Source organism: Pagrus major, chromosome 8, assembly GCF_040436345.1.
Source record: "Pagrus major chromosome 8, Pma_NU_1.0".
NCBI classification, from domain to species: Eukaryota; Metazoa; Chordata; class Actinopteri; order Spariformes; family Sparidae; genus Pagrus; species Pagrus major.
The window spans coordinates 7,589,533-7,608,084 of NC_133222.1; the positions used below are offsets into that span (position 1 = coordinate 7,589,533).

General features: G+C 42.3%; 1 protein-coding gene across 2 annotated transcripts in view; it reads right to left on the reverse strand.

The window, feature by feature from the left end:
* LOC141000747 (transcription factor Maf-like) overlaps window positions 1-18,552 on the reverse strand; it is a 51,430-nt gene that overhangs the window by 6,788 nt on the left and 26,090 nt on the right. The gene's annotated exons all lie outside the window — the stretch shown is intronic.

The following is an 18,552-nucleotide window of genomic DNA, read 5'->3' on the forward strand; positions in this document are numbered from 1 at the left end:
GATCTGTGTGCAAAGAGCAGATCAAACAGGAGATGACCTGCACTCAGAACATGTTCTTCTATTTGGCCCACACACAAACACACACACACACACACATACACAGTTACACCACAATTCATGACATTTCTCTCTCCTTTTCCTCTTTTTCCGTCCTTCCTATGCAGACGTGCTAACAGAACGGACACCTCACACATTCGGTCAGAAACAGGCCGTTCCTTCACACAGACGTGGCCTGTGCTGAAACTGATACGGGTGTCCTGCCCAGTTTATAATCTGTACTGCAGCTGGAGTACAGGTGTCTTATCACTGTCCTTTCACAGCCTGGACATACCTGGAACACAGATACGGCACAAACACACACCCCCACACACACACACACCGATACACACACACACACACACACACACACACACACACACACCCACAAACACACTCTGAAAGTGTCTCATGTATTCCCAGCAAGGAATCAAGTGAGAAAACAAGCAGAGAATTTTATAAAAGTGTCCAGAGCGTCTCTACATAAATCAACACATCTGTGTTTAAGTGTACCGACCCCCCTGAAGACAATTACTACTTCATACTGAGTGATTTCACTTTACTGTAGCTGGACTACGTAGGAATAAACAGCAACACCACCAATACAATGTAAGATATTAATAATAACAAAGGATTTTTTCCGACCGCTGTCCGTGGTGCTGATCAGGCTCATAGCACTTAGATTCTCTTCCTGGTGAACTATCCATAGAAGCATTTGGCTCACTTGAGAATCTTCCTGCTTGCTAATCAATTATAGAGCATATTTTTGTCCATGTGTGCTCAGTCTGCAGGCTGCTGAGGCTTGACACAAGCCTCTGTGAGCGACGAGGCTGTTCCCATCTCGAGTGTCTGCATGGTTCAGCTCTGAGCAGACGTATTTCTGATCAGTCAGCCGGCTGTTTAGTTTCCCTCTTTCTTTCTCCTGTCAGTGACTTATTTAGTTAGTCTGTAGTTTCCAGTTGTAGACCTCCTGTTTGGCTGTGCCGCCACTTGATGTACTGAAAGATAATTCCTGCCTCATTTGGTCTCTCAATGCAGGAGTTGTGTCACACTCTGTTAAAATACCGTTTTATTCAAAGAAATTCAAAATTAAATAACTTTTTTTAAATGGTTATTTTATTGCAGAGCCTCACATCCTGCATCAGTGATGATCCCAAAGAGAGTAACTCCACATATTTATGTAGTGTTTGCCCTCTCCCCTCAACTTCCTGGCTAAAGGAGGAAGCCTCAATCCGGGAGTAAAATAACCACAAGAATATTTCAAATGTTTGTGACTTTTTAATCAGGAAACTGACAGGGAAACACATCAGTTTGACAAAAAAAAATCTTACCTCCTGAAGTCAGAATAACATTTTTACCACTAACACCAGCACATACATCCATGTAAATATGTGAGCCCGAGACATCATCACGCTCAGCTAACCTCCCAGGTTAAGCTTATCAATGACAACGCTGTGAAAGTGGAGCTAAAGAAAACAGACTGAGCGTTCGAGGAAACCTTCGATTGAAGGGGCGGACTCGAGACACAAAGGAGAATCTTCGGGAGAACAACAAACAAGCAGACGTCTGTGCGGCTGTGCACTGCGGTGGCTGATCCATGAGTGTGTGTGAGCTGAGTGAGGAGGGAGGGTCCTGCCTGGCTTTCATACAAAGTCCTATCGATCAGGCCCTATCGGAATCATCTGATAGCTAATCAATAAGCTACACTTCCTCTCAGCGAGCGGGGAGGAGAGAGAAGCACGGCTCTCACAAGAGGAGGACCTTGATCCTTTGACCCCACAAGGCCTCCGTACACACACACACGCACACACTTTCTACACTGTCTCTCCTCATCTCTGAGTCTCTTCATCACTCTTATAATAACACTAGAAGATAATATAATAAGTGAAAGCCGGTGGAAACCAAATAACCAATATACATTAGAATGTTATTTTAATTACTTGGATTTACAGTTGATTTTCTTCCCTTCGCTGACTTTATTTCAATTTGAGCAGTAATTGTTTACGACTGACCATTTCATTTTCCATTATTGTTTTTATTTCTTCTTGTGATTAATTCCACCTCTCAAAGAATAATTATGAGAGGATTGATTTGATTATGCCTTTGTTCTGCTCCTATTGGCTCCATTGACTGAGGGAGTGCCATGTTGCCATTTCGAGCGGATATATTTAATGATCACAATCAATGTTAAAGCTCTCTCTAGACTCAACTAACTCAATAAATATCTGCCAGGAGGAAATTTACCATCTAACTACAGCAGGCAATAAAGTCTTACTCTCTGTTCTCCTCCCCCCCTCCTCCCCCCTGCTCTCTCTTTCCATCTCTCTCTTTTGAGGATGACATTGTGATTAAAACTGTTGATCAATTTTCATAAAGTACCACTGTAGAGTCGATGGAAATATTATTTCTTTTCAATATGTGCACATGTGCTTTGCTTGCAGACAGCTTTTTTTCTGGACGGACGCTGAGATGATATTTTCTTTATTAAGAAGAGAAATTAAGCGATCGTTCCCCCCTGACTCTTTTGTACTTAATTAATACGTTTCAATATAAAAGTCTGCTTGTCAAAATAAAATCCATCTATGTTATATGACTTGTTTTTGCAGATTTTCTTTTAAACGTAATCGTAATTCACTTACCACGTGAGCTTTTGTGTGTGTCAGTGTGCGTGAGGTAAAAACCCTGTCTCGCTGTGCAGGCTGCATTTCTCTGCACTAAAATAGGCATCCTCTACTGTTGGCACGCTATTAAAACAACACGCTGCTCAGGAACACGCCGCACACACAGATGTGAACGTTTCATACAACAGGAGGTGTAGCGTTTTAAGTATTTCTCTCTTTGCAAATGATTAAAGTTGAGTAACATGAAGATGCAGGAGTTGTTGGCACGTGCGACAAAGCAGACGCTTTCTCTCCAGTCTTTCGTGTGCTGTTTTATAAAGAACCTTAGAAGCAGCATTGATAACATTTGGATCCAGATAGCTGTGATTCAGTGAGCCTCTTCACTATCAAATGCACTTATTTCCCCCTGAAGATCTGCTTGTGCAATCTATAACTTTCTCTGTTTTTTATTGAAGCCTCAACACGGCACCTTTGAGGAAATCCTTCCAGCCCCAAATCCCCAGCGTGTCCTCACCGCTAGACAGCATGACCTTGTAAACCCTGAGTTATTTTACTCACCCATTGTGTGAGGATAGAAAGAAAAGAGAGGGAGAGAGAGAGGGAGGGAGAAAGAGGAGGGATAGGGGGTGTAGAGAAAAAAAGAGCTCCTGCCTGTCACAGCTTTCAAACACAAAGAAAAATGAGCACTTGGGCTGAAGTACAATTATTAGCCCCTGTCTACAGATTCATCACACTATAGAGAGGGAGGGAGAGATAGAGAGGGGAGTGGAGCAAGAGGTGGAGTCGAGTAAGGTGGGGAAAAAAAAAAAAAAAAGCTGTATAGGTATGGGCAGAGGATGAAAAGACAATGAGGAGAAAAAAAAAAACGGAGGAAATAGAAAATAGGGCTGTTACACTGTGAGGGAAAACTGAGAGCGAGCCAGGCGGGGTGCAAGGTGAAGCATGCAAAGCTACCGCAGAGACAGGAGAAAGGAGGGGGAGGGAGGTTTTAGGGAAATAAAAGAGTGAGGAAAAGAGAAAGAGCGAGGCAGAGGTAAAGGAAGGTAAAATGAAATAAGAGGATTTGTCAGGGCAGTGGTTGGTGGCAGTAATAAAGCCTGCTAATCTGGGGGAGAACGCTTGGCTGCTCTCACACTGACTCTCTTGACGCCCCACTTTACCACCGGGCCAATCCAAGGTCACGCACACACATGTGATCATGCCAGTCCAAACACACACACATGTTTTCACTGCGCTTTCTTTGTGTGTGCGTTCCGTCCGAGCTTCTTTCCTCTAAATGTTGCTGACTTCTCTCCTCTCCTTCTTTTTTCCTCTCTCACTCCTCTTCTCTCCACGTCACTGGTCTTCTTGTTAGGAATCTTGTCCACCACACACACACGCGCACACACACATGTACGCACACACCCTCAGCCATGTTGATTTTGAAATCTCATTTTTCTCTGTTTCTTAACTGGCTCCGCCGCGTGAATCAATACCTATCAAAACCATTACATAAATACATCTGTCACAAGCAGATAGTAGAGTGGGGATGTAATGTGTCTGGTTAAGACCACCATAGGGTGAAAGAAGATATGTCGTGTGTGTATATGTGTGTGTGTCTCTTTTCTCGGAGGACAGCGAGTGTCATTTTGTGTGACCAGGTGTGTCGGGCGGAGAGAAAGGTTGTTATTGAGCTGCGGTAAATGACGCATAACCTGGTGCACTGCTTACTTAGCCCTGGACCCCTGTTCTCTCTGTCTCTTTTTTGTCAGTCTGTGTGTGTGTGTGTGTGTGTGTCTGTGTTCAGTGTGTAATCATGAGCATATCTTCATGTAAGTACCCAATGGAGCTGTATTTTAAGGTGTGTCAACATGGCTGGGTAAATTGTTCTAAAAAATAGTGCTAGGCTATTATTTGAAAGTTTTTAAATACTTGTACTAATGTTTGAGCACCAACAAACAAATGATACGTTTATAAAAAACAGGGCTTCCCAAACTTGGGCCCTCCAGATAGTTCTGGCAAGGCACCCCAAAAAGATTAAAACATAATTGATGTTTATACTGTTTTTTTTTTTAAGTGAGGTAAGATGCCTTTTTAAATATGTAGGATCCCTAATTATTAACTATGTTTCATGATCTCAGCATGGAGGTGCAGGACGACGGTCATTCAAGGTAACTTTATGCATTAACACATGCACTAACACGTAACATTTTGCATCTTAACAATACAATACAACACACTAGTTTGTGTTTTTGACCTGTGGCCCACTATTATGTTCAGGTTTGGCCATCGAGGGATGCTCTTCTACTAAAATTTTACACAAGATGCCAAAACTTGTCATATGTTTAATGTCTCACACAAGCAGCGACATTAAAATAGTCTCAAACTGGCAGAATTCTTTTAAATCAGCGACTGTCTGAACAGACTTTCAATAATTAACAGTTTCAATAATCAGTGTCACAGAACCACTTTGGTAAGTACCTGAAAGGAGACATATTATGCTCATTTTTAGGTTCATAATTTTATTTTAGGTTACTACTAGAATAAGTTGACATGCTTCGGTGTTCAAAAAACACCACAGTTTTCTCACACTGTCCAATGCTGCAGCACTTTTCATCCCCCTCTGTCTGAAATGCTCTGTTTTAGCTCCTGTCTCTTTAAGGCCTCCTCCCAGCCTGCTCTGATTGGCCAGCTCAAAGAGGCCTGAGCCAGCACACCTGCTCTGTCATGGTTTAAGCCTCCATTTACCTTCACATCTACCGTGAATATAGGTATGAGTTATGCAAACATGTGAGCATAATAGATCTCCTTTTAAAGAATTGAGCTCGTTATGCGGCCCTATGTACACCACACTTATTCCTCAATGCAGCTCAAATACACGTAGTGCATTAACATAGCTCAGCTTTACAGTATCTTCTGAAAAATATAGGCGTCTTTAGTGACAGAATGCACAAGAAAACCAAGGAGGGAGGCAATGATTGATGGAGGGAGGAAGATGGAGTGAAGTTTCTCATGTCCTCCACTGGGGCCATCTAAGATTCAAAACATATTCTTTTTTTATTTCTTTCTCTCAAACACAGAATATTTCTCATTTTTCTTCCTGGTTTCTTGCTCTATTGTTTTCCCCCTCGTCATCCTTTAGCCTTGTCACTTTCACACCTCACTTCTCTGACAGCTGAGAGACTGTGATTGACGGCGTGATGCAGATTTACTTGTCATGCTGAAATAGCACAATAACCTGCGCGCAGATAATCACCTCATTGAGAAACGCTCCGGCCTCTCTCCACTCACAATTACTATTGTGTATTTGATCATATAACCACTCTCCAACAATGCACTTAATGGGCTTATTGGCAGCCGACCAGAACTTGCTTGTAAATAAGCCTGATGGTGTCTGATTCTAATAAATTAGGCTCATATATGCAAACACGGTAAAATCATAACAATATCCAAATGTGTGCAGGCAGAGGTGGGGCGGTGACAGGCGGAGATTTATGCTGCTACCAATTGGCTGGCCTCATCACTCACTCGGCTATCTTCAACTTTTTTATTTGTTTAATTTCCAAATGTGATTGCGCCACCACTCCCGCTCATGCTGATAAATGCAAAGGATCATGGGTAGAGGAGGCCAAGATTAATACGCATAATTTTTCAACCGGACCAATCAAAAAAAAAAAAAAAGAAGAAGAAAGAAATGTGCTAAGAGCTCTGAGGAGGAATAAAAGCCTTCCCCGCGGGGGCATGATGTAACCGAGTCCTGTGAGGTAAATAAATGTAAGATCGCTCGGTGCATTTCCTCTCTGTCTCTCTCCCTAATTGGGGCTTTTTGGGTGAAAAGCCTTTTAACCAAATAAGAAGCAAAGCCAAAACACACAGTGCTGAAAAGCCTTGATGACCTCATAGTTTAATTTCTGTCATATTATTTACCTGCATAATGTGAGTCCCCACTGTTTTACCATCTATCCTGTGAGATACAACTCCCCTGTGGGTACTGAGGGTTACACACACACATATTGCATCTTTTAAATGTCTTTTAAAGTCTTATAAATACATTAATTTACATTTCATTCAACCGTTATATACTGTAAAGTTCTTTACTCTCTTTAACACAGGAGACTCAAGAAAAAGCCACATAAAATAAAAGGTAAACAATAAAACATACGAAATTGCACCTGAAGTAAAAGATAAAGCTCATTAAATGAAGTAAACGGTAATAAATTTAATGAGCCATAAATAAATGTAAGTACAAGAATATAGAGTAAAAATCTAATTAACCTGACATTACAAACAATAACAACGACAACGCCAACTTGGTCAATAAGAGGATAAGGTATTTTTGTGAAGCATCATTAAGAAAGACTGGTTTGTAACTCCAGATATAAAAGTGTGTGTTCATGTGAAGAGCAACAGTGTGTATGTGTGTGTGTGTGTGTGTGTGTGTGTGTGTGTATGTGTGATTGTGTGTGTATTATAAATGGAAGGGAGAAGAGTCACCTCTCAAAAACACACTCACATACCTACGAGATTAATTACAAGTACCGTGAATCACTGTGCAATTAATTAACTCATCCTTAGTAATGAGTGTGTGTGGGTAAATGCGTGTGTGTGTGTGTGTGTGTGTGTGTGTGTGTGTGTGTGTGTGTGTGTGTGGACTGCGCCTACTGTGTGTCACACAGACAGCCCCTCCATCTCTCCACCTCTCGCCCTGTCCCCTCTCTAATTGCTTCCCTCTCTATTAAAATGCAGTCTGCTGTGACATCACTCAACCCTCTGTTCGAGCAGGCCAGGTGACCGGGTGAACCACACACACATACACACACACACGCACTGATATGTACACACAGTTTTTTTTTTATAGAGCATGGTTTGTGTGGATTTTAGGGAAGATTTGGGATGTTGAGGGAAAACGGGAGGTTTCATCTTCTTAAACGTGATTCGAGTCTCAGCAACAGAGTCAACCTGTGTGAGTCAGCCTGTGAGTGTGTCTGGATCGACAGATGTGCATCACAATGAGTGTTTATTAGACTATTATTTTATGTAAATATTGTGCTTTTTCTAAATTAAATACTACTTTTAAGAAGGAACGAACAAAATTAGTGGTTCAAATGTTTGTTTTAATGAAACAGTGGGACGCAGTTCTTAACTCTGAACTGAACACTGATTGTTTTATTTACAGTATGAGATTTAACACATTTAATAAAGACATTATTTTGCGCATATTATCATTTCTTCTATTTAATCTCTACTTTTACTATCTTTTACATGAAAATAATTTTAAGACAAACACTGTATTGTCCATTACTGTCATAGTCCATCAAAAAAAGGACTCAAACGCAGACTCAGAGGCCTGAAGGTTCAACAACAATAGCTGAAATTTAAAAAATCCAAAATGCAAGGAACAAAAAGCCAACAAGGAGAATCCAGAAATACAAAAATGGAGGACAAATGAAGCCATGGGAAACAAATCAGGAACACAGGGAACACAAGAGGACCTAGGAACAGACACAGGAACGCAGGATGAAAACAGACGAACCAATGAAGAGTGAAGGAAAAACACAGAATTAAACACACAAGGGTTAATGAACAAATTAAACACAGGTGTACACAGAGAAAGGGCGGGATAGCAGACAAAGACAGGAAGTGGAAAGTGAAACATGACAAATGAGGATAAACTTTCAACAAAAGAAAAAAGCGTCTCAACACAGAGTAAAAAATAACATTTGTCTAATTTAAATAAAAAAGTTTATCTTTGTCTATTATGGACTTTAATGTCTGAAATGAAGTGAGGACAAATAAGGTGAATTCACTTTTGACATACGCTGATAAATTTGTCAAAATCAGAAATATGTTCACATATTGTGAAGATCTTCATGTTTCTGTATCGCCCCGCCCTACAGTGCTGTTTGGCAGGAAGTTGAGTTTACAGTGTGTGAATGCTCTCTTCGATCGTGTGCTCATGTGTATGAAGTGAATGCACTCACACATAATAGTGCACGTATCGGACCAAGTACCAAACTGCATCAATTGAGTTGATATTTACTTATCTTTCAACCAACTACAAGATGAAAAACACGACAATAAACCAGCAGGTAATGTCTGACAACCCCTCCCCACTCTCTTCCTTACATTCTCTCTCTCTCTCTCTCTCTCTCTCTCTCTCTCAGAGCTAATCTGATTGGTGCATAAATCATGCTGACATCAGCACGGGTGGAAGTTGGCCTACTCCTACACACACACACACACACACACAGACACACACACACACAGACACGCACACAGACTGAGGCTTCTCGGTGAGGTGAGAGCAGCGGCGTGCTCCACGGTGATCATGAGGACAGTGGATAACAGATCTCTCTTTTATCATTCTCTGACTTTCCCTGACATTTAAAAAGCCATTAACACCACTGAGATTCACCCTCGTGTACATTTCATATGGAAGCACCCCCCCAACACACACACACACACACACACACATGCTTGCTTGCCACTCACTCACATGGTTCCTACACACTTGTGTGTGTGTGTGTGTGTGGGAATGATCTCAGTGATAACACAAAGCCCAAACGACACAGACAGAGCAGTGAATTATACCTTAATAAGCTTTTCACACCTGCCCTCCTCTTCTGTAAGATTAAAGAAAGGAGATCCAGCCGGCTGCTGGTGTATTTTAATAGTGGTAAGACGCAGCTAGTGATACACTTATTGATCTCTTGTTGAAATCATTGAGCATTTGGGGCATTGATATCCTTGATCAGAATGCAGACCTTCCCCCCCCCCGACATGGTGACAAATGGACAGCTAAGTGGCTGTTGTGTTGTGTGACCGCCTTTGTGAATGGTAATTATCCACCAATTCAGCCATATATACTGTAAACACTAACAGCGTAATAGTATTTGCTGCTGAGCACTGTATTAATTTATGGCCCATTATTGTAAAGCCCATCGTTACAATGCGAGGCAGCATTTATTGTAATCAGAGGACTGATACGGAATGGAAGCACTGCTAATGTATGTAATGTACTCACAAGCCTGACAAAACTGTACAGTAGCTAATGCAGCGAATGACATACGGCATCACTCTTTGTTGTTAGCATTTATTAGCAGCGGACGGGGTGCGAAACAGCTATCGACTAATTATATTCCATTGTGTCTGCGCGGAAAACAAGAAGCAAACATGCTCTGCAGTGATACAACGGTCACCCCACCACTTAATCTGCAGGATATTAACATGAAACTGAAACTAAGCGCGTGGTCTCGGCCGGGCCTGCAGTATGAGTCATGACTATAGGAGTGATATATACAGATATTGACCTCAGTCGTTTAAATGCATGTTATTGTAATTCTGCAGATGGCCCAGGCTCTTTTGGTGATTATGGATCGGACCTTTTTGAAAACATCGTCTGAAAAACAGCGTTAAATCTCACGGCCCCCGGAGGCACGCGGAGACGCTCAGAAGACAGGAGACATGTTTGCATTTGGAGGAGGAAAAGAGAGGAGAGACAAAGTCAGAGAGGGCTGTAGGGAAGGGTTGACTCTTGGTTTAAGTCAGAAGAGGTCACGGGTCTGAAGTAACCGGCATATTCACAGATAAAAGGGTGAAAAATTACATGAGGGAAGAGACGGGTCTGAGAAATATTCAGACAGCTCTAATGTCAAGAGGAGAGGCAAAAATACTGGACGTTTGAAGGCAGAGAGAGGTTCGATGCACTGTTCGATGTCTGTAAAACACACTCCTCGAGCAGTGTATTTCTTATTCTGTGTATGCGTTCTCTGCTCCTGAGAAGGTATTGCAGAATTATTTCTTTTCTACTTTGGGGCAGCTCAGGCTCGGGGCCTGTGTTCGAAACAACAGCTAGGTTCTGGGTAAATACTGAGTGGAAAGAGAAGAGGAGGAGGAGGAGGAGGAGGAGGTGGTGGTGGTGAAGGAGGAGGAAAGGATCTAAACAAAGAAAGTCCCATTCTCTCTATCATCTCCTATGAAGGTCTGCTCAGCTGAAGATATGGCACTGACAGAGTTTGACTCGCTCTCAGCCGTACTTTTAATGCTGCGGGCCAAACAGCCTGCGACTCTAGATAGTAGGTGTACTTACTCCTATCTGTTTTCATCATGTGCGCAAAAGTTTGGCATTAATTCACATCTCCGTTATTAGAGTTTCCACTCACGCTGATATGCGGCCGCGTTTATCTTCGCTCATGAACATAATGAGCTCAAAGACTGGAGATGCTCCCCTAGAGTGATGCGTTGTTTATCATTCCCTCTCCACTTGAGTTCTATTTTGTCTATCATCCTCCTCTGTGCATCATTTTGTATTCAGTGCAGTGTTATACAGTAGTTGTCTGGTCTCTGTTGTGCTGTGTTGCAGAGGAGTGTAATGCACTGGGTCTCACCCCGTGTCCATCACTCTGCCTGCTGTAAGTCAGGCAGGCAGCCAGACAACCTCCCACCAGAGAGAAATAGATGAATGGTGGGATTTGGAAGGGATGCACAACAAGAAGGAGGGGAGGGGAGGGGAGGGGGGGCTGCTATGACTCAGAGCATTGATGCTACGTCAAAAGTAGATTTGAAAATTGCTCGGAGAAAAGACAGAAGGTGAAAGAGCGAGGGGAGGAGTGAGGAAAGGAAAGAAAAGAGGAGTGTTACAAAGACATAATCATGAATGGCTATGAGAGAGGAGTGAGTGAGCATAGAGAGAGACCCAGTGAGTTATGGGAGAGGTAGACTGAGTGAGATGGTGGAGAGAGAGAAGCGAGACAGACAGGATGAGTTATAGACCCGGAGAGGAAGAGAGAGCTTTCACACATGGAGACAACCTGGTGATTTAGGGCTAAAGGACACCGAGACAAGCTCTGCTGCGAAAGGTGATAGACCTAAAGACCAGTAACAGATCCACTGCAACACTACAGCGTCGACTGTGTCAGCACCGGAGCGTCTGTGCCTCCTCTCTTATCTTATCTGAACAAGCATTCATGCACCACATGTTATGAAGACTAAAGCATCACGAGAGCACTTCACTATGACACTTTCAAATCAGAGCTGCGAGTGCATGTTTATCTTGTGTATCAGGATGACATGATAATGTGCACGCAAGGGGAAAAGGAAAATAGAAAGAAAAAACCTATTAGCCACTGAAAATACGAACAAGTCCTTTAAGCTAAACAACAACATAGGACGTTTCTTGTGTACTTCCAAAATGAACCAAATGATCTGACCTCCTATTGACACGACGACATTGTTTGTCAGTGCATCGTGGTCATGATTAAAAGAGGAGCTACTTGGTCAAAGTGGCGCTCCAGTGATTTTGTATTGCACTTCAAGTTCAAATTAGAGGACTTGAAAGAGACAGATTTAAAAAAATAAATAAAAATGGAGCAGCAGAGGATGAGATCTGATACATTTTGGTTTCCAAGCATAAATGACGCTTCAGAAACCTTTGATCAAACCGTTCTTATAATGCAATTCAATGGTATCCTGGTAATACTTTATATTACATGTTCATTATCATGTAGGTGCTTATTAGGAGGACACTGGCTCTTTATTAGTCATTATCAAGGTCTTATTAAAGCCTTAATCTGTATGACCAGATCTGTACTCTACAACTACAAGGCCCTTACTAGCACGTTTCTCCTAATTACTGCTTATTGATGGTAAGTAAGGAAGTTCTTGTACGTCATGAATTCATATCATAAGGTGGTATGACCACAAAAAAATTAACATTTTCCCTTAATAACAATAGATATGGTTTATTCTTATGTAAAAAAGTAGTATCTGCCTACTGAGGGTGAAAAAAAAATAGAAGAAGCAAAACATTCCTACAGACAATGGTCAATGGTCTTCTCGACCTGCCTTCTAACACTTTTGTGGCATACTGTATTGGTGGGTCCTGAAATGCAAGCTTTAGATGTTCCTTCAACTGTCGCTGCTTAAAATCCCTTATAGTGCCCAAATAACTCTGAATGAAGTCTTTCGAACTCAGGATAGGGTCTTGCTCATAACTTATTCACTAATAGTTTGACCCTTATTAACACATGCAGGTACGACACGGCCTGGTAACATCATCAGGGTAATTTTTTAAGGCTCGTCCTGAGCTGCAGAACATTTTAGAGCTGTTTCTGAGGCTACTTGTGACACCTGAACTATTACAAGCTAAAAAACAGTTGGTGGATTGCCCCTTTAAGGTTAGGGAAAGATCCGTAGTTATGGGATGTGAACTTTCAGATGATCTTGCAACCCTTCACAAGCCAATGTTTACATTTTTCATGACAACACATCCCAAAAAGAGAACATGCTCAGTAAACTGGCGCTACAGTAACTGTTTATCTGCTGCTGTTTATCTACAAACACCTTTACAGATGAGTAAACCCATCATATTTACATCAGTGTGTGCGTAGGTGTGTGTTGTTGGCAAGACAGCGCTTTCATAGCTGCAGGTATTTGTATGGCAGCACGGTCGTGTCCATATTTGGGCGGTGTGAGGCGGTCACTAATCCATCTGACCTTCTGGCTCATTTGCATGCGCCGCCCCCCCCCCCGACTGAGAGATGCCATGACCTTTATTAGCTAATTAAGAAACATAACAGAAATAAACCTGACAGAATGAGAATGGACATGCACACACCCACACACACAGGCACAGAGACATGCACAAACTCTCAGCATGGCTGCAGACAGAATGAGGATGGGGAGGAGAGGAGGCAGACAGGAGGCAGACTAGAAGAAAAATACATGAGCGGAGAGAAATTTGGCATTCATCAAATGGAAACAACCGGAGCTACGTTTCAACGTACGACTGTGTGCAGATTCTCCTCTAATATTCTCTGTAAAGGCGGCGAGTCCTCTTGAAGGAAGTGTTCCGACACACACGCTCGTAATCGTTACATTTGCCAGCAGACATTCAAGCATTATAGTATTATAGAAGTAGTTTCTCTTAATCACATACTGAGCTCCTTTAAATCTCTGTGTGCTGGAATAAGAGAAGTAAATCTCTCTGTCTCTGCTGTCTGCTGCCACTTAAGTGTAGTCAGCCTCTTGTTCTCTCCTCCTTCTCCCACTAAGGACTCATAATAAGCTGTTAGACCCCCCAGGCTACAGAAGGAGGTGTGTGCATGTGTGTGTGTCTGTGTGCGTGTGTGTGCGTGTGTTCCCTCACACCACAGACAGACAGCAGCAAGTAAAACAAGACCTGTATGAACACAAACACACACACAACTACATTATACACACAAAACATGCCCACAGATGTCTGCACATATACACAACTAAATACACACACACACACGCACACAGACGCACAAATTGGGGGTGTTATCTCCCACACCTTCCCAGTGTTCATTGTGTGTTAATCTGAGCAGTAATCTGCAGAGTGGGCAGATTATCATCTGACAAGCACCATTTTGAGGTTTGTAGGATTACGCAATCAACTCTCCTCCCACCAGTACATCACAGGGCTGAAGATACAATGCAAACACACACACACACACACACACACACACACACACACACACACACACACACACACACACACATATACAAATGAACTAAAATCTGACGCTACTAGAACAGTTAGGGGACGTCACCCTTTGTTTTATGGCACAAACCTTTGCAGAATGTCACATAACACAGACGAAAACCAATGTGGTGAAACTTTTTACCGATGACATAAATACAGACGGAGAAGAGAGTCAAACTGAAATAATTAAAGACATACATTAACTTGAAAACACCCACGAACTGGAGGAAGGTGAGAAAAAACAAGAGGTTGAATGAGAGAAACTGAGAAACATGAATGAATAGATGGGGGGAAAAAGCGACAGATTGAAGGCTGCGACCTCTCAGTGTTACACGGTGTCAGTCTGTCTCTGTCACCATGACAGGTCTGCAACAGTGGGGAACCCTGAACGTCTCCGTCCACGCTGCTGCTCACAGGGGCTTCACATGCTGACAGACAGAGCCAAGGGCTGTCCTGTCCACAGCATATCACAGCCCTACAGTCTGACTGCCTATCTAACTCCAACAGGCCCACGCTCCTGTTTTCATCACCTCAACAGTTTGATACAGAATAAGAGCAGATTTGACGGCCTGCACAGAATCCGAAAATGAAAGTTGAGACGCTCGCACTCGTTTTGAGAAATCAGAAGCCGAGCTGTTTAAATTAGATTCCTGACTGCCGAGCGGGGCACCAGAGACTTCTGTGTGTCTGTAACCGACTGATTCCTCATTTTTGAGACATGAATGCGCCAGAGGTGTGCCGTGGAATCAATGCAAGTAAGCGCAACAAATTGTCCTGTTACAGTTTGTTGTCCAATATCACAGTGGGAGGAGGGGCTCACACACTTTTACTTCAGCTGTCCCTCCGGACGTTCGGTAGGAGCCGAGTTATTTTTGAGGCCGTTTTGTCTGTCCAATTTAATATGATCCAATATAGCAGCTCTGCAGCAAATTCTTTGTTAAGCCTATAATGTTCAGTTTTGTTGACACGGTGTCAGAGAGTTATTGATCCAACTCTGTGACGCCATGTTCCTCATCGTTGTATTAGTTTGGATTAAGAGGTGTTTCCAGTCGTGCTGTTTCGATGCAACACCACCACTAATCTAAACGGTGCATTTTAAGCATCATTGCATTAGATCATACAGGTGCACCTAATAAACTGGTTAAAGTATAGAAGAGTGTAGAAGATCCTGAGAGTTGTAGCGGGAAGGTGTGTGTGTGAGAGAGAGACATCCTATATGTATCTGAGAGTCAGTAGTTATTTTTAAAAAATCAAACTGACAAACTTTCTGAAAATTCATTGAAACCCATTGAAAGTAAAGGAGAGTGGCTCCTCAAGCAAATGTTTTCATGACTTGTAATAGTTCTGTGCAGCTTTTATTTTGAAAGAATATATACATAGGAGCCCTGTGCATGTCTGTACTAAAAAAAACATAAAATATTCCTACATTTGTATTTCTTTTTTTTAGGACTTTTTCTTCCATTTTAGGGAAAAAGTAAGTATGTTCCTCATTTTTCAAAAATTCATTGATCAAAGTGAGATTTTAAATGTGATCAAAAAAACACATTAGTTGTGCTGTTAGATACTTCCCCCATGTATGTCATTAAACATATCCGAACATATGTTTGAGGGTTAAAATTTTTCATTTTCTCAAAAATAGAGACGACAGCGAGGGCGACAAGGCAAAAAGGAGGAAGAGGGAGGAGGGTATGACAGGTGGGCTGTCGATTGTTAGTCAGAATTATGTTCAGTTTACACTTTGACTGTGATTTCTTTACTTAAACAGAAAATTACTTGACCTTGCATTGAGAGGAACCAAGGTAAAACTGTGATGTCAAGCTGAATGATCCTGTCTCACAGCTCATCAAACACAGGTGCTACCAATAACATCACTAATTGCTGCATTAGTTTGCAATGATTACTGAAACTGAACCTCGTTAGAGATATTAGTTGCACCTGTGATTTTCCTGCCAGGACAAGAAACAACATGCTCACATGCTACCAAGGATATTAAGATTCTGGTAATTAAGATCAGAAACTGAAACATTTTCTGGTTTGCACAGAGGGCTTGACAGAAAAAGTTCAGGAACCATTGGTTTAAATAAAGATGCATTCAATTGTGTTGATCCCAGAGAAGCAACTGGCCCATTGCAGCTGCACATGTTCATGTTTGCATTGCGTCTGTTTATGATGCTGCATGCCTCTTTGTGCTGTTGTGCTCTCCTGTGTCTCTTCCTCTGTGTCCCCATTTGCCTGTCTGTGTGGGCTTCCTTTGCCTTTTGCTTTTTGTTTGTATTTGCCACTCTGCCTCTGTAGTGTGATGGCTGAGGCTGTGATTTTTATCCTCCCAACATTCTAGTAAATACTCAGACAAAACGCGGCGCACTCCGAGGAGCCTCAGGCCAGGGCAATCAATCAGGGAGAAAACAACACAGAGATCAGGCTGTTTCTGCTCCATAAAACAGCCTTCAGAACAACAGCAGCCATTCAGTGTCTGGGATGTAGAATTAATACTCTCTCGCTTTCTCTTTCTGTATTTTTTCTGCCATCCTCCCTCTCAATCACTATATCAAAAAAAAAAAACTGCCACAACTCCTACGGTGAGAGCTGTAAACACTATCTGTGACGGTGCGTCTTCTTTTTATATCATTTACCCAGCGGGGTGTCGGAGCAACCAGCTGAGTTTTTCCTCGAGAAAAAAACCTGGTGGTGGATGAGAGGCAGCGAATGTGAAACAACTCCAAAACCAAAACAAGAACTTGTCTTGTGAACCTCTGTAATGCAACGAAAGTCAGCAGCAGAGTGTTTTCTTTACTTACAGGCTATAGGATCAGGGATAATGCTGTATAAATATTTGATGGTTTCCTAGCAGGGTCTTATATGGCTGAGAGAGTGCAGCATTAAGCTTGATGATCAAAGCATGCTTTCACACACACGCAATGGCAAAGTCACGTGCACACGTATACAGCAATGCATGCATGCAATCAGGTACGGCCAACATGCACATGAACAGCCATGCACGCACACACACACGCAGCACAGACTGCTCTGTCTGTCTGTTGCTCTCTGCACTGCATTGGGTTTCACTTTCTCTGTGTGCTTGGCTTACAGACGTTGATCATGTCTCGCTGAGCTTGCAGTGAAAAGACAGATTCTTTACATCTTTGAGACCGCTGCTACTCTCGCACAGCAACTTGTTATGCTTTGATAAAACTGTAGACGAGCTCTGAGCGTCTGCAGAGGCCGTGAACATTAGAAGGACCCATAAAGTTTTGTCCGAAAGCATTTTTTGTTTCAGCTCTGCTGAAAATTAGCTATTGGAAATATCGTTAACAAATGTCTCAAATACAATGATGTATTTCCTCTAGTACAGAGAGAGATTAGCGCTGCCAGGGAGACTTTGTTAAATTGCTGAGCTGTTATGGCTGCCCCCTCTACACCTCTAAAAGAAAGTGTCCAAATTTTTCTCCATCTAGCAAGTGTTAAAATGTCAGCCGGTGTATAATCTTACAGCGATCAACCCCACAGAGAGCAGAGAGACAAAGAGTGTTTTTCTCTTTCGGAGACGTATGCAGATGGCAGCTGATGTATGATATTAACCTTTGCTATTCTAACTCCTGTCTCTCTCTCTCTCCCTCTCTCTCTCTCTCACACACACACACTTACACACACACATGCATGGCATACTAATCATATTGATCCACCTTTAGAAAGACGGCCCTGTCGTTTTTCTCCCTCCTGGTCAAAATTTCTGTGTGAGTATTTAGGAAATGATGCAAAAATCCTCCCATATTTTATTGCACAAGTCAAGATATATTATAAGCATGCAATAACTTTTCCCCGCGCATCCCATTTTAAGTAAACCTGCCATATGTGCGGCATATTTTACACAAATTAATTTGATAAATGTGTCAGTCCTCGAGTATTTTCCTCAGTTCGGATTGCTTGTCAGTGGCAACATTTTTTAGACAAATGGGCTCCTCGGGTTTTAGTGTCGCTCCCCTCTTTGTCTACTGAATCGTCAGTTTTAGCGAGGAGGGGGAAAAAAAGAGCAGAGGGAGGATGAGAGAGGAGGCAAAGTATAAAAACAAATTGGCGCAGAGGGATGAGAGTGAGATATCAAAAGACTGGATGGTGAGGGATGAATGAAATAGAGTATCAGACGTGCTGCGGTCTCCGAGGTCAAGGTCTATATCACTCTCTGCTACTGAAACAACAACCACCACAACGAGCACCAGGGAGCCAACCAATCTGGGCTACTGCATTGTTCACTATCTGCTGAAGAAAACAGCTCGGTCTCTCTCTTCCTCTTTCTTACACACACACACACACACACACACACACACACACACACACACACACACACACACACACACACAATCACTCCTCACTTCATATCTGGAGAGAGAGAATAGAGCGTGTTCCTTATTG